General features: G+C 46.7%; 1 protein-coding gene across 8 annotated transcripts in view; it reads left to right on the forward strand.

Moving 5' to 3' along the window:
• LOC144822300 (N-acyl-aromatic-L-amino acid amidohydrolase (carboxylate-forming)-like) overlaps nucleotides 1-23123 on the forward strand; it is a 165360-nt gene that overhangs the window by 48005 nt on the left and 94232 nt on the right. For 2 of the 8 annotated variants that reach the window (XM_078679640.1, XM_078679644.1), the window contains exon 1: nucleotides 3822-3841. The exons of 2 other annotated variants lie outside the window; for them this stretch is intronic. The gene's annotated coding sequence lies outside the window, so the exon portion shown is untranslated. Of the gene's footprint in view, nucleotides 1-3650; nucleotides 3894-23123 lie in introns of those variants that run through there. 4 more of the 8 variants (XM_078679645.1, XM_078679648.1, XM_078679646.1 and 1 more) reach the window with 3 other exon arrangements.

Genomic DNA, 23123 nt, shown 5'->3' on the forward strand with positions numbered 1-23123 from the left:
GAGTAGGATGCACTTCAGGTGGTTAGTGTCGGAGCTCTGTTTGGAGTTTGTGGATTTGGTGTGGGTCTTGATGCAGTCGAACTTGCAGGAGTGGCAGGTGAAGGGTCCATGAGTGTGTCCTGGGGCGGCTTGGTGGCAGACTGGGAGACGGCTGGGGTTGAGTGCAGAGAGGGTTGCGGCGTCGTACGTTATGCGAGTGGAGTGGGTTTTGCGGGGGCCAGGAGATCTGGCGCTGGGCGCGGTCCAGGCGCGGACGGGCGTAGACGGGCTTACCTTTGGCGCACCTTCGGCGCGCATGGGGCGCGATCGCTGCGCGTGAACGCTGCGCGTGTGTTGCTCTGACATATGTAGATAGTGGAGGGGGCGGAGCGAGGGAAGAGCAGCTGGGAGGCGGGAGCGGGGTGGAGAGACGGGCTGGGACGGCACAACAACTAAATGGCAGCAACAACAACAAAGCGAAACAGGGTGAGATTGGGGCACAATGTGTAACGTCGCAATGGGCAGTGGCACCGACACAATCAGGCACTAATTACAATGCGAGCAATAGAACGCTATGAATAGTTTTAAAGCACAAACAATTTTTCAAGTCGAGCAATGCAATGCGAGTGATAAAGCGCTATGAATAATTTTAAAGCACAAACAATTTTTAAAGTCGAGCAATGCAATGCGAGTGATAGAGCGCTACGATGTTAAAGAGGCACAAACAGTTTGAAACGCAATGCGTGCAATGTGGAATTGGTTCTTTGGCAGCAGTCGGCGATATTGCGCTACGATACCCAGGAGATCAGGGAGTGAGAGGAGCGACCGCTTCTTCACGGGTCAGGACGGTCACAGCGCTTCACAAGAACGGGACTATGCTATACTATCAGTGGGAGGGAGGAGCAGCTGGGAGGCGGGAGCGGGGTGGAGAGACGGGCTGGGACGGCACAACAACTAAATGGCAGCAACAACAACAAAGCGAAACAGGGTGAGATTGGGGCACAATGTGTAACGTCGCAATGGGCAGTGGCACCGACACAATCAGGCACTAATTACAATGCGAGCAATAGAGCGTTATGAATAGTTTTAAAGCACAAACAATTTTTCAAGTCGAGCAATGCAATGCGAGTGATAGAGCGCTACGATGTTAAAGAGGCACAAACAGTTTGAAACGCAATGCGTGCAATGTGCAATTGGTTCTTTGGCAGCAGTCAGCGATATTGCGCTACGATACCCAGGAGATCAGGGAGTGAGAGGAGCGACCGCTTCTGCACGGGTCAGGACGGTCACAACAGTTGTGTCCTACTTTTTCATGCTCTCTTAACAGAAAACAAAAAGAACAAGTAACCCGAGAGCAAACAATGTGTCACGTGAGTGGATGCCTGTCATCAGCTGTGTCCCAGCACCACACTGGCACGAAATACAGTACGCAGGCCTAGAATTCGGCATGGCCTCTTTTGAGAATCACTATGCATCCAATCAGCGGTGCTAAGAGGTACCTATGATTAAAGTCACAGGAAAGCAGATTTGGCATGCCGGGGAAAAGCCCTATGAAGTTAAAATCACACTTTGTTTTGCTTTTTGCAGTGTTATATAGCACAAACTCGACCAGAAGGTGTTGCTAGTCACCGGGAGATTAAGTGACTTGCTCAGAACCACAGGATGTAGAGTCCAAGAGGAGGCTCGAACCTGGTAACCCAGCTCCAAGGTCGGCAGCTCCGGCCGTTATGCCACATCCTGTTTTTACTGCAGCGTCCACGCACACATTACAAGAAGCAACTAACTTCATGTACAAAACGCACATTGTATTTGGGAACGTGTGGGCTGGCGCCTTCGGTACTTACTTTGGTTGCCTCTGGTCTTCCTTTCTAGCTGCTGCTTCCACATCAGTCTGTTATTCCTCCTTGCAAGAGCCCCTGTTGGCGGCCGCTGCTACCATGACGAGGCCCTTCCCAGGGCCACGGGGTTGTTTGTCGGCGTGCTCAAGGACCACAGTGCGTGGACCAGACTTTCAACTTGTGATGATCTCTTCCTAGCCCCTTCTTCACTACATCATCGTGCTGCCTGACCACACACATTCCATCATGTCTGGGCGGTCTCATTATACACATTAGTTAAGAGCTGCTTAAATTGGTCCTTGCTAACTTTAGTTGTACACAGAACAAGGTATGCCGTCCACTTCTAGTACACAGGGCATTAAATGTTGATAGACTGGTATGCACCCCGTTGCTGCCTCCACTAACACATGGGGCAGGTGGAATCACCGCCCTGTATGGCTGCCGCCTCTAGAAGTGGATGAAGCAGGCAGGTAAGTGTGTTTGGTTTCTTAGGTCGAAGAGACGAACAGCAGTGAGTGCAACCCATAAACATTGTACCAATAGCGACAAACCAGAAGCTTGTGCTGAGTGGTGTGGGCTGCATGACTTCTACGGTAAAGGAGATAGGAGGGATGTTTGGCACACATGGTTGTTGTGAAGAAGGGACAGCGTGGCAGTCTGCGGGAATGCTGGATCCCTAGACTGCAGTGAGAACGCTACGGTGTGCGGCATGCAGCATAAGCGTGGCTTGATTATATACAAGATCCGTGCACCTGGGCTTCCATGGCTGCCCTGGACAGGAGTTGTGCGTGCTCCCAGCATCTCCGGGGCAGCCGCCCACTGCCTGCCAAACAGCAGGTTCTCGCAGTCCGCAGCTATTATTAGCCCGGGACGGGAAACTGATGAAACATTTACTATCACCGGCCTCGAGTCTACCCTTACCATCCACATCTGATCCATTAAATAGAAAGTGTGTGTGTGTGGGGGGGTGGCAGCCAGATGTGCCTGTGTCCTCCCGCCGCCCCGTGGCCGCCCTGCCCGTAGCACCCTCCTCCCGCAAGCATCGCGAGAGCGAGCGCTGCTCCACCGCATCCTGGTGGGTAGGCGCTCTAGTTGTTTGTTTGAACTCTATGGCTGGCGTTTGGCTAGACAATCGAAAACACGTACAGCGTCTTCCCGTCCCTGCTTTTTTTTTGGGATGAGCGAGTGTGTATGCAGTGTGTGTGTATGCGTAGGGGAGGGCTCTATGTGTGCGTGCATGCGTGTGTGTGCGCGCATGTGCGTACCTGCCTGTGTGTTCATGTGTGTGTTTGTGCACTTCTGGGAATCTGAGGCAGGGGATGTGCACGGCGCCGGGCTGGGCGTGCGCGCCGATGAGGTGAAGTCTACGCTCGTGCCCGGCCCCTGTCTCAGATTCCCAGGAGACGGCTGACTATAGTTGTCGAGCTAGACATGCTTCGCATGTGTTCTAGCTCGACCTAATGAGTGATCCTGCTGCCCTGGCACTGAAGGGCATTCATTTTCAGGATCTGTACGCATGTGATTAGGCACAATGCAGCCACTCAGTGTCACACAGCCTACGGGTGAACATGGCGTTATGATGCTGAAAGCCCTGATGAACGAAAGCAAAATGTGAATGACACTTCAGCAGACCAGTGGATGGCGAAATCTGAGCGAAAGGTTCTGTGTGTATGTATATTTATATTATAAATATTATAGAAAGAGTAAAATAGCCACAAAGCTGGCTCTAGCCAGACTGACCTAAAAAGGCATGCTGCAGAGGGGCGTGCTACACTCACGGGGCAGGACTTAAACTGGAGTTGTAAAAAGCAAATGCCCCATGTGCGGAGTTTCAGTAGTAGTTAAAAGCAGTGTAGGCGGCTGGGAAGCATCTCGAGGCTTCTGTTTGCGGCGGCTGGGTGCTAGGCTGGGTCCCGGGGCCGCAGAGGTTGGTAGAGTTGTGCAAAAGGGGCGGTGCCTGCTCTCGTCCCATCCTCGGTCGAAGGTTAATCAGGAAAAGACGGCACTTGCAGTGAGCGAGCAAGGTAGGCTGACGCGGCAGCGTGAAACTGCGGGGAGCCGGGGCCGGCGAAGCAAGTGAGGGAACCGGAGGGTGGGCGGCGCGAGGGGCGCGTGCGGGGGGAGGCAGAGGCGTTTATGCGCTTCGAGCCGTGGAAATAATACTGGAGAGCTTCACAACAGGGCACACTGGGGGCAAAATTCCACCACGGGGGACTGTTTCTTGTTTGATTAACCTGCAACGTGCTTTTTGTATGCATCTTAAGTTCTTCGCTAGGGGGCTCTATTGCCAGGCACGCATGTTAGACGTTCTTTAGGAGTGACATGTTTGTGTTTATATTCCCTTGGTTCTGTTAAATATCCATAGTGTATAATTAATTCAAATTTTCCAATGGGCGTCCCACATCTGTTTTATCATCTTGGTGGGAGAAGTAGTGTAGAGTTGTTTTGTTATATTGCTGGGCATAGACACAGAGGCTACACACACTGTACTAAGTGATGAAACTGAGTGTGGCTGTTGTGTGTCTAAACAGCTGTTCTGGCTGACTTTATAAGTCACAGAAGGGGGTTCGAGACAGCCTGTCTTAATGGAACCTGATGGAGAGCTGTGTTTATCTAGCATGTCTCTTTTTTTTTGTAAACTGTTTATTGAAGTTTTTCATTTTCCGCACAATACAATGACATAGACGATACACAGTGGAAAACATGATGGCATATAATCTTAACATAGTGCAATTCCTGAAATTCCAACAACGGTTGAATCATAAAGGTGAGTGTGCACCAGTAAGCTCGTGCAATATTGTAATTGTATTGTACTGCATTTGCATAGCGCTTCCTACCCCTGACGAGGCGTCAAAGCGCTTTTTCGGCGAGTAGCAGGCTACTCTGGGACCCTTAGAGGATTAGTGTTGAATTAGTATAGTGAAACATGCAAGTAAATTTTAAGTGGTGGACAGGTTAGTCAGTTATTTGGATTCGGAAGGATAGCAGAAGGATAGAAGAGGAAAGAAGGTTGATATTTGTATAGCGCTTGTTACCCCTGATGGGTGTTGAAGCGCTTTTCTGGCGAGTAGCACGCCACTCCAGAACCTATAAAGGATTAGTGTTGAAAAATATGAGAAACACTTCAGCTGAGCTCCAGAACAGGACATACGATCTAAATGTATATACTTGCGCAAGTAATAGAATTTCTATATGGCAACTCTTGCAATAAAGCATAAGAAAGGCGGCGGCGCGTCAGTGGGAACATATCTGACATTGGAAACAGATTTATAGATTTTGATAAACGTGAAGCAATAAAACCCAATCAAAATATCATAACGATTCCCACAACACAGCCGGCCGCCCCCATTCCCCCTGTCTGTCTTCTCAGACAGTTGCTGTGTGGAATATCCACCACCAACGACCCCAGTGAGAGTGTGCATGAGGGGTGTCGTATATACAGTATGTGCCAGGGCTACTGCCCGTCGCAGGCGAGAGATTGGACTGCAAATCAGCTAAAATGGTGTCCCAGTAAGTAGCAATGGGGTACTTTCTCAGCCCAAGTGTGTCTACTCTATGCAGGGCTACACTTTCTACTTGCTCCCAGGTTAGCATTGGTTGCTTCCAAGCTGTGACCGGTGGGGGCTCTGGGTATTTCCATCTACGAGTAATAAGATGCTTAGCCACTATAAAAGCCAAGTCTAGGAAGCAGGAGGTAACCCCGTGTTTCTTCCTCCTACTAAACAATCCCAGGGGGCATATTTCTCAATTATGCAGGTCTTTCCCACTTATGCAGGTCCTGGCTTTTAGTGTTGGCAGATATGCTTGAGGTTATGTTTGTCCAATATGTGTGTAAGTGGGGGTAGGGCCAAAGCATGTGCAAGTCAGCATCTACATTGGAACAGCGTGGGCAAGCTGCTTCCTCCCTATGATGAAACCTAATGATAGTGGCAGGTGTGAGATAAGATAAGCCCTATGTACAATGTGGAGCTCAATAAGCTTCAATTAGGCCCTGTGTGGCACGTGTTGTGGACCTTCCAGTAAGGCATCCCATTCCTTCTCAGTTCAAGGGCGTGCCAAGTAAGCTTCCAGCGGTGATGCAAAGGGAGGAGCTGTGGAGTAGTGTAGGAGCGGAGTGAATCAGGAAACCAATTTATGAGGTGTTTAGCTCTACTCATCATGTGCAGATATTGAATCGTAAGATGTATGGGCAGTTCGGAAGTAACATTGCCCCAGTGGTGCCCCAGCGTAGCAAGTACTGAATTGTGAAGCAAAAAATATCCAGGAGGTAGGCCATCCTGCTCCATTAGCATCTCATACATTGCCAATTCACCATCCCCATACAGGTCCCCCAGTGAGTGTAATACCGCTGCATGCCATGGTGCCAGCTCAGCTGTCGATGTGGGCCCCCCAGGCCTTGTACCCAGCAGTGCCAATCCTGGGGCATAGGGGAACACATGGTTAGTGGTACATAGGCATCAATGGAAAAAATGAAAAAAATGAAACACAGTCCCCAGGCACCTGTGTTAGTGTGCAAGGGGGAAATAGATGTAAAATAGCCGGCAGGCTCAAGCTTGGGGAGGGCGTGGCTGTGTACAACAGGTGTAAACCCACCAGTCACTGGGTTCCCCATTGAACTTTGTCAGCAAGGCAGTACTGCTTGAAATGGGGAGTGAAAAACCCACACCCCCTGATAGCTGAATGTGTGTTGCTGCCAGTCTAACTGCGTGCCACCGAGAACAACGTATGAATTTGGGACATCGGGGAGGAAGAGGCAATATTTCATCCAATTAATTCGCAGTCCGGAGATGGTTGCAAAACGGGCCAGAGTTGAAGCAATCGTGTCATGAATGTTGTGCGTGCCATTTATGTACAGCTCAGTTATGATGGGTTGAACACTCATCTAGTTGCGCACTGTGCACTTGGTGTTATCCTACACCTTAATTATTTATACTCTCTCTCCTTTATTTACAATTGCTCAACAGTTATTTATTAGCATAATCTGTTTTCTTCAAATGATCATCATACATTTCATTCCATTATCATTGTACTGTTTTGATCACAGCATCTACACAATACATTGTTTAGTAGTTACAATATTGACACTTCATAACCAATAATCACATTATACATTTTACAATCCCTGCCCAATGCATTTCGGCACTCGCTGGTGCCTTCATCAGGGGCTGATCTGGAAAGATGAAAACAAAAAATAATCTGAGTAAGTGTTTTGTATTAAATGGGTGCCATAGGGGTAGTCACTATGAATATTACCGTAGCATACCTGTATGTTATGTTTTTGTAGTCAATCAGCTGAAATAAAGACCACGGAACCTAATGTTATTTATAAACATTGAAAAACGTGATGTCAAATCTAAGTAATGTGATCCATAACATTGTGCTTAACTATTGGTTTCTGGGACTTGTTGTTCTCTAAGGTAAGATACATGAAAGGCTTACAGTAGTTATTTACATTCCTTTGTACCAAGAAATGTTTTTATGTGGAGATTAAAAGACGATTTAAGAGGGTCCTACCTTGTCTTCAGTGATTATATTAACCTGTGAACGCATAATGGTACGTTTTTAGTTTTTGCATGGGATCACAACATGAAGTGTGTCCAGGTTGTCGAATTAATTGGACATACCTTCCAGGTGAACTCGGTCTGCCTACAAAATTTTTTTTTTATAATTAAACGCGGAGCGTAAAAGGTGTTAGGCCACTAAAAACGTCTCTGTTTCTTAACGAGATTTGGCTAATTCTTATTAGAAGTACCTGTTTTATCTTCCGTCGCTGCTCGTAAAGACCGTCTCGCGTTTAGAGTTCATGAGGCGCCATTACCGGGTCTACCATTTACTTGCTCCCACTGTTGACTAAACACTGACGACGTACTTCGTGTTCTACGAGTAATGTTGGTGGTTAATGTATAAGAGCGCCATTTTGTAACGTCTATCGATCGTTTTGGTTTTAAAAGACCAGTTATGTTTGGATGTTGTTAAGGACTTTAATTATTACTACGCACTACATAGTTTATATATAAGTGAAGGATGGTATATTAATTATCCAAAAGTGTTATTTAAAATGTTCAATCTTTTGCTCAAACCAAACTGATGTAACACTTCGGGAACAGTTACATTAATCTCGAGTTACCCAGAGTTGGTCAATCTCGGAACATAAGTAATATGTTAATGGGTGTTTATTAATGCATGCTCATGTGTCTCATAATGCCAATGTTGTGCGGTAACTCAAGTATGCACCATATAAGTTCAGCAATTCACAAGCTCTATTCACTATACACATTATTCATAATTGCTCATAACCTTCAATATCTCAAATTGCTACCAATTCATATGATATTCACGGTGATATTATTGTATATACAAATGCCACTGTTCACAAAATCTGCACTCTTCTCTCATTATTCATGTATGCTCATGTTCATGGGTATCTCAAGTTTCTGCCAATACCTGTGAATATTCATGGTAGTATTTTGGTGTGTAATACTACTTACTGGTGTTATATGTTGTTATGAGTATAGTGGTATTCAAGTGTAACATCGTAGATAGCTAGACATTACTAAGTGTTAGGTTGTTAGACTCTCACTTCTGTGTTCTATAGGTAACATGAAAGGTCATATCTATCATGTAACCCCGTTGGGTGCATTGTCTGCAGATGTTTTATCCAATATAACTCTCGTTGTAGAAGTCTCTGTCTGTTATCACTGCCTGATCTTATCTCCATTTTTCTATGATGATAAACCGTAACTGGGAAATCATATGGTTGGCTTCCTTCCAGTGAGTAGCTAATGGTGATGATAAGTGTTGGTTCCGTATTCTACTCTTGTGCTCGGTTAATCGAGTTTTAATTAACACTTAATTCCATACACCACATTTTGAGCATTAGTCACTGGTGTGTCTTAGTTTAATGGATTTGCCCGTAGTTGGGTGTGTGAATGTATTTCCTATGTTTACATTATTGCAGTGTGTACAGTTCTGACAACGTACGGTGCCCTTGTATTCAATTTGTCGGTCATCCAATGTTGTTCGCTTGAGTAATTGTCTGATGTTAGGACCTCTAGTGTGTGCATGCATAGGTTGTTGTGAAAATATTCCATTGAAGTCCTTTTCTGTGGATAGAAGTTCCCACCTCTGATTAATGATCCGTTTGATTGTCGTGGATTGTGTTGTGAATTTTGACACAAATACCATTCTTTCCTGTTGAATTTTTTGTTTAGGTTAAAACCGTGTTCGTCTGTCCATCTGTTTGACTCTCTCTTTACTGTGCTCCACTATTTCCGTGGGGTATCCTCTGTCTTTGTATCTTTGGACGAACCTCTCTATGTTTAGATCACATATATTGGTTTGTGAACATATTCTCTTGATTCGGATGAATTGGGAGACTGGTAAATTATTTACTAATGACCTCGGGTGAAAACCGGTATAGTGCAGAGCACTATTTCGGTCAGTGGATTTGGTGTATAACTCCGTGTTGAAACCTGCTGAGTGTTTGGTTATCCTCACATCTAGAAAATCCATCGTGTGGCAATCCATTTTATGTGTAAACTGGATCCTTGGATTTACCTGATTTAGATGTTGTATAGTATCCTGTAATGTTTCCTTTGTGTCTTGCCAAATTAAAAAGATGTCATCTATGAAACGACAGTACATTTTCACTTTTGGCCAAAAGGTGGTTGTCATCAAATGTTCTGCTTCGAATTGCGCCATAAAAATGTTCGCATACGCAGGGGCCCCTGCAAAGCCCATTTATGTACAGCAGCATATCGGCTGCATATAACAATATTGTATGTATCCCATTGCCCAGAGGGATATCCCACTGTGTCCCTCAATAGCGCATTGCCAGTGCTAGGGGTCAAATTGCCAGCGTAAACAATAGTGGCAAGAGCGGGTATCCCTGTCTCGTACCCCCGTGTATGGTAATGACATCCAAAAGAAGAGGCCTCATCTTGACCCTAATTAGGGGGCTTACATGTAACAGTTTTACTAAATGCAGAAAGTGGTGGCCAACACCTTATCCGGATAGCACAGCAAAGAGATACTCATGCTCCAAGGAGTCAAAGGCCTTTTCAAGATCTAAGAGCAGGCCTGCAGCAAGAGACCATGCATGTCGGGCATAAGTCAGGACTCTAAAGAAGAAATGCAAATTCACTGAGGTTTTGCAAGCGGGAACAAACCTGTTCTAACCCGGGTGAACCAAAGTCGGGTCCAGGGGTGCCAGGCAGCCCGCCAGTATTTTCGTCTGCACCTTATAATCAGTATTGAGCAGAGCTAGTGGCCTGTAGGAGCCGACTCTTAGGGGATCTTTGTTGGGATTAGGCAAGGAAATGACCGTTGCCTCTCAGAGTCAGAGAGACTGCCAATGGAGAGGGCTTCTTCGTACATTGTCAATAAGTGTGAAGCTAGTTGGAATGCATAGGCCTTGTACAGCTCCACCAGTAGACCGTCTGGTCCAGAGGCCTTGCCAATGGCCAAAGCTACGATTGTATCTTTAATTTCCACCAGTGTAATAGGGTCATCCAGTTCTGTTCGCTGGTGCGAGATAATGCAGAGGAGTGTCCGATAGGCAAAGAAGGGGTCATAGTCATCCAGTCTTGCACCAGTAATTGACTGATAAATCTGTGTATAGTGTTGTGTAAGTTCTTTGTGGATAGTGTGTTGTGTATAGAGGATAGAACCTGTTTCTGAACGTAGTGCCAGTAGGGGCGTTGAGGCTGATCCTGCTGGGAAAGCAAGGCCAAAAGCCATCCAACTCTGTCAGCTGTGGCATGCGTGCAAGCTGAATGCGCAGCATAGTTAAGGCAGAGCAGTCTTTCTAACAGATTGACGTGCTCACTCCGCTCTTTCGACAGCTCCCCAGCAGTTTGGGATCGTTAGCCACTTGTGTATCCAGTTCTAGGAGGGAATGTTCTAACTTAGTAATGTCTGTGTTAAGTAGTTGCTTCATAGTCCCTTGCATGCCTAGACAGTGTCCCTGCAGTGTCACCTTGAAGGCGTCCATTTGATCAATTTAGAGTAGGCATTGCCAGAATTGTGATCAAAGTAGTCCTCAATCGCGGACCCCAGAAAATCTCGAATAGGGGATCTTCCAGCAATGCAGGCTGGTTAGCAAGGTAGGGATGGGAGGTGGGTCGACTTCCCATTGCAGTTGCAGGATGTGGCAGTTGTGATTGGAATGGGTACGGCCCATGTATTCCACTCGCGTGATAAAGGAAAGTAGCGATGGAGCCCCGACCAGTCTGTCAATGCTGACATGTACGCTGTGAAATACGGAATAGAAGGAATACACCCTCGTATCCAGATTTCGGGAATGTCCTAAATCAATCAGCCGCCATTGTTGGAGCCAATCTGTGAGCATTTGTGCATATGTGGACGCAGTTAAGCGGGTTGGTGGGGAGAAGGAGTGATCAAGGGCTCGGTCTACAACACTGCTAAGATGCCCCTGATGAACCACAGTGTATCACTCCATCTCAATAAAGTGTTTGGAAGCGCGTGGAAGAAGGTGGTATGTTCCGAGTGTACTGCATGTATAGAGCGCAGGATAATGGAGTGGCTTTCTAGGCAGCAATAGTGGCTGCTACCCCACGGGGTTAGTGGTTGGGGAGAGAGGAAGAGGGGAGAAAAAAACAAAAAAAAACACATAACTTGGTACGGCCCTCCGACGCCTCTCCTCCGTTCTCTTCTCCGGCAACAGGAAGCACACAGGCTCCCAGAATCCCCTAGCCAATCCTGACGCTGCATGACAGCAGAATTGTGATTAGTCTGAGCGCCATTCAGGGTCCATAAGCACGGTAGCACATGCAGCTCAATTAGTACATAACACGGCAAGCCACATGGAAGAACAGGAGTAGGAGTAGTCACCCATTAGGCCCAGGTCTGTGCCAGTTCAGGGGAGATTCCAGCGTCCGTCTTGAGTTGCTCAAAGGTGTGCATGTATCAACAAAGCAGGCTCAGGGGGTCCATAGTTGCACTGCAACAAGATCATCAGCTCGACGGGAGCAAGTAGTCTCCTGAGGGATGCCTCACCCACCCCACCTGTATAACACTTCTCAACCTCAGCATGCCCACATGCGGGTTCCAGCTGACCACAGGCACGCTACTTCACCTTACTGCAGGTGGAGACAGGAGTGGCCAGCAGCAGCGCTCCAAAATAAGGGACAGCCTGTATCACAGCAGCACAAACTCCAACGGGCGCCAGCAGCAGGGGAGTGCCGCAGGGGCAGCACAGCCTCATTAAGGCCGGGGCCCAAGTACAGTAGGTCCCACTCATGTGTGGCATCTTCCACCGGATAATTGTGGTGAAGAGCAGCAGAGCTTGTCTACAGCACATCCTATATTATGGCTGCTTAAGCCACTCTCTATGTAGCAAGTCTCTATAGTAAACTGCTAGGCTATTCAGATGGTTAACATACCAACTGCAAACATCCGTGTGTCATCTGCACGTCACTTGTTTGAATCCTTACTTCTTTATTTAACATGCTAACCAAATATTTGAAGCCCTACAGTCTTTAATTCAATATTTGTTCTAGGTTAGTAAAATAAGTGCCATTGAGTTGGGTAGTAATCAACATTACTAAGTGACAAAAATCATGTGCTTTAAGAAATAGTCATTATTATGGGCTTAGAAATAGTAATCGTAAAGCAAGACATAAGAAGAGCATTGTCTAGGTCAGAGATCTACATCTTCTGTCTTTAAGCGCTGTTGAGTCAGCCCAATCTCATACCTATAAGGCAGTGGTTCCCAAACTCTTTGAACCCATGACTCCCTTGGCTAGATCGTTCGGCCACGGCTCCCCATTATGTGATTTTTTTGTTGTTGTTGTTGGGTGCATAAATGTAAGCCCTGTCTCTGGAGTATTTCCACTTTTCTCCCTGAAAATAATTGGGCTGAAGCTGATAAAGGTATTATAATCATAGATGTTATCCTATCCCACCCACTGCAGAGCCCCATGTGGTGTCAATGACTGATAAGAGGGAAACGTGGTTCTCTGATAAGTGAACTATTACTGCATTGTAATGTTGTGCTGTTTAAAGAGGTGTGTCTTTAGGTCGTTCTTGAGCAGGATTTGTGGTACTGAATTCCAGATGTGGAAACACATGATCGCAAGCCTACATGTTAAGGAAGTCCAACAGTAGTTTGACTTCAAAAGGCCCGGAAGGCCTTGTTCTACACCAGGTGCCTCTCTGGTGTAGAACAAGGCCTTCCGGGAACCAGGATGAAAGTTAAACTCCATGGTTAAAGGAGGAGAGAACAGCAGCACTAAAATCTTCCTTAAAAAAATGCCTTGTAAATATAAGGCAAAAACAACAGTTGATGGACAGAATGCAGAACAATGTCATACATTCACCCCAGAGATCTGGGCCTAAATCCATAGTTTTTTTGCACTCCACACCACCCTAGTTCAGACATGGCCATATGCAAATCAGCCTTGACCCTGTGCCTCATGGGAACAGTCCAGCCCGAACTGCCAAGCCATGTCTTTCCTGGACCGGAATCAAGCATCCTAGGACCGGTTTCTGGCTATCAGCCATCTTCAGCCAGGATAGCTTGACTCCAGCACGTCTGAGCATACCCATCCCACTTGGGGTGACAAATGCAAAAACAACAGTGGTGGAAATGAGGATTGCCTGCTGCACAGGCAAGATCTCCATCAATGGATGTTCTAAAAGATATATGATTAAATATTGCAAAGCCTTTATTATTGAAGTGAGCCCTTTGTCAATACACAGTAAGCTGTGAAGTCGTTTCTGTAGTGCTGTATGTATTGCCGATATAAATATGTATGCATTTTTGCACAACTTAACAAAGTGTGACAATTTATAAATCTCCCAGAATGCTTCTTGGTTATATGCAAATGAGTGCAGAAGAATATGCGCAAGGTTAATGATAGTTTGCTTTCAAAATAAAATGTATAATGTATTCTATTAATAATTATCCTTTTCATTCAATTTATTTGCTATCCAGATATGATTTAACAAAACTATTTGCAACTTGAAATATGGATGAAAGACAACAATAAAATACCATTTGTGTAAAGCATCATTAAATAAAATCTGTTTGACGGAAAATCATAGTAAAACCATTATTACTTTTTTAAATGCATTCGTTTTCCTTTAAGTAAAACGGGCTGCATTAAAAAAAAAAAAATCTTTATTAAAAAAGATGGTACAAAAATGGGTGGTGATGGATGGAGCACCTGAACCAATCAAACACCCACACATAGTCAACTGATCTGGGTTTAATCCATCACCGTTCTTTAGCCCACTCTGCCACCCCAGTTCAGACATGGCCATATGCAAATCAGTCCGACCCTGTGCCTCATGGGAACAGTCCAGCCCGAACTGCCAAGCCATGTCTTCCCTGGACCGGAATCAAGCATCCTAGGACCGGTTTTTGGCATTTCAGCCGTCTTCAGCCCGGCTTGCTTGAATGTAGTGGCAAAGTGAGCAAGGGACTTACGTCTGAGCATACCCTGCCAACTTATGGCGAACAAAAGATGTCACAGACATGGTGGTCTGCTGACCCCAGCAGGCCACCATCCCTGTGAGTACTAGCCATTCCTAAAGAGGTGCAAATTGTGCCTGCCTCATTAATATTCATGAGGCATGCAATTTGCAACCCCATTAGGAATCGCAAACAGTGTCTGAGACACTGTTGTGCATTATAGTAAACGAATCGTCAATTGTGAGTGCAAGTGCGACGCAATTTGCGACTTGCTAATTGGCGGGTCGTACATCTGGCCCTACATCAGTGACCTGATCAATACCCTTAAAACTGAACTGGAGTCAAGTTAACTGTGGCCCGAGTAGCTACTTCCACTGTCTGTCTGAGCCTTCAGTTACTTTCTGTTCCAAGAGGTTCTCTCCATCGCGGATTGCCTTTCGGGAAAGGCAGCGCCTTCCTCATAGTGAGGCGCTAAGTGCAGGAATTGTATTTACTAAAGAATTTACTATAGCTCTAGGTGTCTTCCCATAATTACTTCACAGTGCTGGAGAAAGTGTAGATGTTTCTGGAATAGTAGGAGCCAAACCAATTGTAGGGCACCCACCCCGCTGTAATTGTCGCTCACTAACACCATATTTGTAATTAGTCACAGTCCCACACTGCTAGCCAGACATGTGCAGTCCGTGAAATGAGGCACGTGTGCGAGTGTTGCCCTCGTGCTATTTATTATTTGTATTTTTTAATTAGTGATGTAGCGCATCGTGGCTCAGGAGTGTCAAAGCGCTTTACATAAGAGAAGGTGCCATAATGAGCCTGGCTTATGGCCTATGATCTCATACAAGATTGTGTAGGTTTGAAGAGCACTTCGATCAGAAGATAACAAATAATGGTACATCAGAAAAAGTAATTGGTGGGATTAGGGAAACAATGAAAGAGAGAGTCATGAACATTTACTACTACACAGTTAAGCTTTGATGATCTGATAACATTAAGTGGGGGAGCCATGCAAAACTGCGCCCGGGTGTTTGTGTACAATACAACATTATCCAGGACAGCATGATCCTTTCAGAACACATCCCCGGGATGTGTTTGGATTTGTATGCATACTGATCACACCCTTGAGTATTGCTCTTTGTAAACTCTGCTCAGAAACTCACACATTTTGGTTGATCTTGGGCCTGCAGCGTAACTATACTCTGCTCTTCTCCACCCTGAATAACTTGCAGGTAAGATGAAAACAAACTTGAATACAGCATTGCAGGGAGCCTTGTAACTGTGTGGCAGGCCAATAATTATACCCCAATGTAAACATCATTCAGTAGAAATTGTTATTGTTAAAACCCTGAAGGGTGCTTTGGAATAACTGAAAGCAAGTTCTTCTATAAGTAGTCAGATTCCTAAATAAGGGTGTGTCGACAGCCCAAGCAAGCAAACGACACTTGATGGCTCCAGCTGAGCTATGTAGTGTTGTTTAACACTAGACTAAAAACATTAAGCGCATTCCCATGCATTTTTTGCCCAATGATTTATTTCCAAGGGCATACATTCCACACTTTCCCAGAAGTAATTTATTTGTTATGTGGAGTTGTCATAAAAACTTCACATTTCGCCCATGAGCACAAAATTGAAATTTGTTTCTAAGCAATGCCTTACATACCTTTAGATTGACATGTGGTAGTGCACAACATGTTTTGTTGTCAATCATTTTTGTCACAAAATAGGCATTATTTACAGAAACGTGCATACATCTATGCATCATAGACTTATGGCTATAACGTGTGATCTTCTGAGCGTCACAAAATCCCATAGAGCACCCAGAGTAAACTATGAAAATTTATATTTCTACATGTACTTTGCAGCTCCCCTTATCCTGCTCCGGCAATCGTTTTGCAGACAGATATTCTGCTCAGTCAGGGTTAGAGGAAGCATGTTTCTTTTTCTCATTTTTTTCCATGTAGAGAACTCCGTTTCTCTGCAGCTGCTGAGTAGAGATGAACAAACTAATTTATTTTTTGCCTGAAACTGTCACTAAGACGTTGGGAAAATGGTGTCAAGACTAAGACTGCTCAAGCTAGTCTCCTGCAAGATATTTTCTGCTCAAACCAGTCCCCAAACCAAACCAGAAAGTGCGCAAACGTGTGTGGTCTCACTACGGGAAGCACCCCTTACAGCGGATACATCGCATCGCGATGACTTTACACCGCGGACATTACATCGTGTCCGTCATCACATCGCATGCCATCACGGCGCATGCAAGTACATCGTATTACATAAAGCATCGTTAACGATTACATCGCATATGGAAGTTTCAAGCGGGGAAGCGATGTTTCAAGCGCTCATTGTAAATATCAAACATTATGAAGCAATCTTTGAAGCGCGAGCGCTCATTATAAAGATGAAACATTATGAGGCATTCTTTGAAGCGCGGGGAAGTTTCAAGCGTGTGAAATGCGCGCTCATTGCACTAATATGAATAAATATGAAACATTATGAAACATCGCATATGAAGCGATGTTTGAAGCGGGGTCATTTCTCCTATTATGGATGTTTGAAGCGGGGTCATTTCTCCTATTATGAAATGAGTGCTCATTATCATAATCTTTCAAGCGAGGTCATATGTTCATTAAATGCGCGGTAATATTTCCATAATATGCGCTTTCCATAATATCATATCTACTAGCAATACATATGAAACATTAATTACATGCATAAAAGCAATGTGTTCTTGCACTTAGCTAGGAAGCTTTTTAATGTACTTATGACACTCAATATTTAATATGAATAAATATGAAACATTATGAAACATCGCATATTATTATTTATTTATTTAGAAGTTTTCTATAGCGCTAACAAGACCCGAAGGTATCAGAGCGCTTCACAGTAGTGGGCATGAAAAAGAGAACAACATGAAACAAACCCAATAAAAGCAATCGGCGACAGACAATTTGGAAAGAAGAAAAGTTCGGACAGCAGGGCTTCTCAGTACTGGATTCAACAATAACGCATGGATTCTGAGACGTTTGCAGCTCCAAGTTATCCATAACCAAGGGAGCGGATCAGGTACAAGGATTTAAGTTGGCTCTTGAATTCTGCATAGGACGGTAGAGTTCTGATGTGCGGGGGGATGGCGTTCCATATTTTGGGGGCATTTCCTGAGAAAGAGCAATCCGCAGTTCTTTTCCTTCTGGTTTTTGGTAGGATGAGCAGCAGGGAATTAGAGCTTCTCAAGTTTCTGGCTTGGCCTGCTTTTTTGAGCTTGTTAGCCAGGTATTCCGGTTTGCCGGTGTGGAGGGCCTTGTGGGTTAGGCAGGCCGTTCTGAAGGTACTTCGCATTTCCACAGGGAGCCATTCGAGTTCTTTGAGAGCCGGGGAGATGTGATCATATTTTTTGCAGCCTGTGATCATTCTTGCTGCCGCGTGAAGTGTTGTTTTTAGTGGAGCCAGGTGGGATTTGGGGATGCCTGTTAGGATTGAGTTCCCATAGTCCAGTCTTGATAGAACTAGAGATTGCGTGGCTAGTTTGAGGTCCTTGTTGGGAATGTAAGGTTTAATTTTGTTCAAAAGTCTGAGGTTGAAGAAAGCGCTTTTCGCCGAGTTCTTAATGTGATTTGACAGGGTTAGTTTAGGGTCTAAGGTGAAGCCCAGGGATTTAACGGAGTCGGCTAGCGTGAGGTTACCCTTGAGAGCATCGATCGACTTTAGCCACTCGATGATTTGAGGGTTATCTTCTTTGTTTGAGATGAGGAGTGTTTCTGTCTTATCGGGGTTGAGTTTCAGGTGATTCTTTGTCAGCCAGTCTTGAACTTCATTTAGGACATCGTTGTGTCTCTGGATGTCTTTAAGAGAGGAAATTTCCAGGTAAATCTGCGTGTCGTCCGCGTAGAGGTGGAAGTTGATGTTGGCGTTCCTGAGTAACTTAGCGAGTGGTTCCATGTAGATGTTAAAGAGCTGGGGGGAGAGCACCGATCCTTGAGGGACACCCTTGTTGACTTGCTGGGTATCGGAGGTGAAGTTCTTGATTTTTATTAGTTGCGAACGGTTGTGTAAAAAAGAGGAAAACCACTTGAGAACTACCTCGCCAAGGCCGGCTCTTTCTTGAAGAGTCATGATGAGGAGCTTGTGGTCCACCGTGTCGAACGCTGCTGAGAGATCAAGGAGTATGAGGAGGCAGCACTTGTCAGCGTCAAGAGATCCGTGAATGTCGTCTATGATGTTCAACATCGCAGTTTCAGTGCTGCGGCCTTGTCTGAAGCCAGATTGGAGGGGGTCCAGGAGATTGATGTTGTCCAGGTGTTGCGTCAGTTGCAGGAGTACACAGCGTTCAAGTCTTTTCGAGAGTAAAGGGAGGTTAGATATTGGTCTGAAATTGTTCAAGTCAGTTGAGTCGAGACCGGGTTTTTTCAGGAGAGGAGTGACTTGTCCCATTTTTAGACAATCGGGGACCACACCGCTTTGTAAGGAGCTGTTTATGATTCTTCCCCAGATGGGCGCTAAGGTAAGCTTCATTTGTTTGATTAAAGAAGGGGGGATGGGGTCTGAGATGTGTGCTGAAGGTTTGGCGGTCGAGATCAGCGCGATTATCTCAGTTTCCTGGACGGGGCGAAAGCTTAGCCAGGGGGAGGGAAAGGAGTCGGATGGGAGTGCCACTGGGGAGGTCGAGTAGCTCTTCTGGAGGTGTGGGTTGTTGATGTCTAGAGATAGTTCGATTTTTTGGACTTTATCGATGAAAAAGTTGGCAAAGTTGTCACAGAGTTCTTTGGAAGCCAGTAGGGTTGAGGGCAGGGGCTTTGTTGTTTGTTGTCTGATTATGTTGTAGAGTTCTTTGGGTCTGTTTTTGGATTTGACCAATGCCTCGCGGAAGAAGCTGGATTTCTTGTTTTTGATATGGTTGTTGTACTTCCTACGGGCTGATTTTAGTTGAAGGCGGAGAATGGCGGTTGGGTTGTTTCTCCACTTTCTTTCTTTGGTTCTTAGGTTTCTTCTTTCTGCGTTGAGGTCCGCAGTGAACCAGGTTCTGGATGGAGTGGTTCGGTTTCTTTTGAGCTTTAGAGGAGCTAGATTGTCAAGTATGGCGACTACCCCCGAGTTGTAGTGGTCGACGAGGTCGTTGGTCGAGAGGTGCATAGTGTTATTTGAAAGAAGAGCGCTTAGTTGACCTTCCAAGATGTCTTGGGGTACTTGGGAGAGGTTTCTCGACCATTTAGGCGGGACTTGCGGAGGTTTAAGCGAGATGATGGGGTGATTGATGTGGAATAAGATCATGTGATGATCTGACCAGTCAACTGGTAGTATGTGGTTGACCGTGATAGAATTCTTTTGGGCAATGATGGCGTCCAGTGTGGCTCCTTTGTAGTGAGTCTCCTCAGTACAATGTTGGGTGAGGTTGTTCTCGTCAAGGAGGCTAGATAGCGATTTGATTAGAGGGTTGTGGGTCTCATTCCACCGGATGTTCAGGTCGCCAAGAATTAAGTTTTTGGAGTCGCCCAGTGAGTCTTGTGCAATCAGGTTTGATAGTTGGTCTCCGAACTCGTTATTTCTGCCCGGGGGGTGATAGAGTAGGTGGCACAGTAGAGAGTCATTGTCTTTTGTCTTGATGACAGTGGATAGGCATTCAAAGGAGTCATATTCAAAGGAGGCGGTTTCTGTGATGCTCCAGCTGTCCTTGTGGATGATAGCGACCCCACCTCCTCGTTGTTCAATCCTATCTTTGGAGATGAGGGAGAAGCCAGGTGGAACCAGCATGTCTAGGCAGGGAGGGGATGTCTTATTAAGCCAAGTCTCCGTGAGGAACGCAACGTCAATGTCATGTGTGAGGATGGCTTCGGCTAGGTCCGTTGCGTGTAGAGAAGCCGATCTGCAGTTGATTAGGAGGCAATTGGTGAATTTCTCCTGATTACTGGTGGTTCCCTCTTTAGTCTCTCTAGGTATAGCGGTGAGGACTGGTAATCTCTGTGTATTGACGATGGGTCGGTCTTTCCGGTGACCTGTGATGACTTGAATTTTAGATTTGGGTGACTCCGCAGGGGAGGAGTCATAAGTGGCGGCAAGTAAGGCTGCTTCCCTGTCTGACATAGGAGTTTTTGATCTAAGGGGCCTGGCGGTCGGGTGATTTGAGCCCACTGGAGTGGGAGAGGAAATGGAGGACGTTTTGACGTGGGGGGAGGTCCGGGGGGAGAGTTTGTGGGGATTACAGACTATTCCCAGGTTAGAGATGATTTCTGAAAGACCATGGGTGATAGTGTTGACCTGGTTTTCCAGGGCTGCGAGCCGTTTTGATATGGCCTCAAGGAAGGGGATGTAGGCATCCGCGGTGGGTCCGAGAGTGCTAGGGTTCGAGAGGGTCGGTTGGGGGATAGGGGTCAGGGTGAAGGACGGGGGGGTGTTCTGAGTGGGTTGGGAGATAGGGGTCAGGGTGAAGGAGGGGGGGGTGTTCAGGGTGGGTTGGGAGATAGGGTGAAGGACGGGGGAGGTGTTCAGGGGAGGGTCCGGCGGGGGTTTAGACAGGGGGGAGGAAGGGAGGAGGACAGGGGGGTGCTTGGACAGGGGTGGATTGAGGGATGTAGGGAGACTTGAGGGGAAGTGGCTCGTTGTCTGAAGGCTGCCTGCTGGCGTGGGGGTGATTGCTGTAGGAGGCTGTCGTAGCTTGGTGTTAAGGAAGGTGAGGAGGTTGGAGGAGGGGGAGGAGGAGGGGGATTGAGTGTCCTGCGGATGTTGGGTGGCTGAGCATGGAGGGTGAGGTATTACTGGGGGAGGGGGAGCCTGACGGACTGGGTAGGGGTTGCGGAAGGGAGTATCGCGGACTTCACTGTGAGTTGTGGTCGTGGTCGGAGGCGGCGTAGAGGCGGGGATGGGGAGGGTGGGAGGGGCTGACCTAAGTGTGGGAAATATGGAGTCGAAGGCTTCCAGGTTCTCATTGTTAGCTTGGATGAGGACCGTGCCATTGGTAAAGATGGTCACGGTTATGTAGCCTCTGCCAGCTGATCTGAACGGAAGAGTCGTGGTTAGTTTGCAGCTGTGGAGAGTGGAAGTTGTTTTGGCGATGAACATCCGCGATCTAATCGTGGAGACCCAGTATTCTGGTCGTTCAGTGTGGAATATTAGGTCCATCTTGGTCGGTCCGTTGGAGGCCGAGTGGTAGATGTCCGTGATTAGGGTTTCTATGTGATTGCGAATGAGTTTCTGCTTGAGGGTGCGTCGCTGCTTAGTAGAGAGGAGTGGGGAGAAAATGATGGTGAAGGAGTTTCGGCTGTGAGGTTTAAGGTGGGCAAGTGGGGCTGGTGGAGGGGGGGCTGGTCCCGGGCCATCGTGGGTGTGGTGGGAGGGGAGCCAAATTAGGTAGGGGTGTGGCGCTAGAGTGGCCCGGAGGGCAGGCGACAGATTGAAGGTGCAGTTCAGTAGGACCCGTGGTTAGAAGTCATGTGGGGCATTGCAAGCCCTCCTGGTTCGCTATTCTGCGCAACGGATTGCAGTTGATGGTCGGGGGCAGGGCAGTTAGACTCAGGGCCTCTGCCTAGGTGGAAGGTACTCTTTCCCTTCCTTTACTGCTCTCTTCGTTGTTTTTTTTTTTTTTTTTTTTTTTTTTATCTCCTTGTTGTAGTCCTACTTTTGTTTTTCTGGGGTGTCCTGGTTATGAATTCACTAGGAAAAGATCACACTGGAGATGTGGCAAGGGCCCCTGAAGCTCCCTTTGCATGATGAGGTAGGACATACTTGTTGCCCCTCTGTTTGGCGCCCCCAGTATCTACCAGTATCTATGTGTGGGTCAGGCGACGTCCTCTTTGGCCGCCATTTTAAAGTCAGGCACAGGCCGGCTGTGGGTGGAAACGTGGGGCTCTGGGTAACAGGCTTAGTTAGGTGGGGTAGTCAGAGCTGAAGCTTGGTGGTGCCCAGAAGAATGCCAGTACTCACAGTGTCTGCTGAGTAGGCTCCGGTCAGGCGACGTCCTCTTTGGCCGCCATTTTTAAGCCAGGCGGAGGGATGGCAGCGTTGGGAGTCCTTGTGCTCAGGTTGGGGAATTTAATCCCTGCCAGTGGAGGTCGGGGCTGAGGTTTAGCGCCCTCAGCCCTTTCACGGCCTCAAATGATGCAAGTTGCGACTCTGGGGGAAGGCTCGGTCAGGCGAGGTCTTCAGAGGCCGCCATTTTGGGGACAGGCGAGGCGGGCAGCGTCGGTGGAGAATCCCTGAGCTCCGGAGCAGGAGCTAGGGTCTTCCAAGGCTGGTCGGGACTATGCCGCTCAGGCTTCGCCGTGCTGGCAATTGCTGGGGGATCCGGACGCGGTCGGCAGCTCTGCGGGTGAGTGTCCTGGGGTCGCTGGAGGGCAGAGGAGCGCCGATCACCGTGAGAGTGATCAGGCGACAGAACTCTGCTTTCCTGTAGCGGGACAGGCTGCACTATTCCGCCGCAGATTCCGGTCGCGATCCTGGTGCTAGGCAGCGCTGGGGGGGGCTCTGATTTGGTGATATTTGCTGAAGCGATGTTTAAAGCGGGGATGTTTGAGCGCTCATTATAAAGATGAAACATTATGAGGCATTCTTTGAAGCGCGGGGAAGTTTCAAGCGTGTGAAATGCGCGCTCATTGCACTAATATGAATAAATATGAAACATTATGAAACCTCGCATATGAAGCGATGTTTAAAGCGGGGATGTTTGAAGCGGGGTCATTTCTCCTATTATGGATGTTTGAAGCGGGGTCATTTCTCCTATTATGAAATGAGTGCTCATTATCATAATCTTTCAAGCGAGGTCATATGTTCATTAAATGCGCGGTAATATTTCCATAATATGCGCTTTCCATAATATCATATCTACTAGCAATACATATGAAACATTAATTACATGCATAAAAGCAATGTGTTCTTGCACTTAGCTA

The sequence above is a fragment of the Lissotriton helveticus genome, chromosome 3_1 (assembly GCF_964261635.1).
Source record: "Lissotriton helveticus chromosome 3_1, aLisHel1.1, whole genome shotgun sequence".
NCBI classification, from domain to species: domain Eukaryota; kingdom Metazoa; phylum Chordata; class Amphibia; order Caudata; family Salamandridae; genus Lissotriton; species Lissotriton helveticus.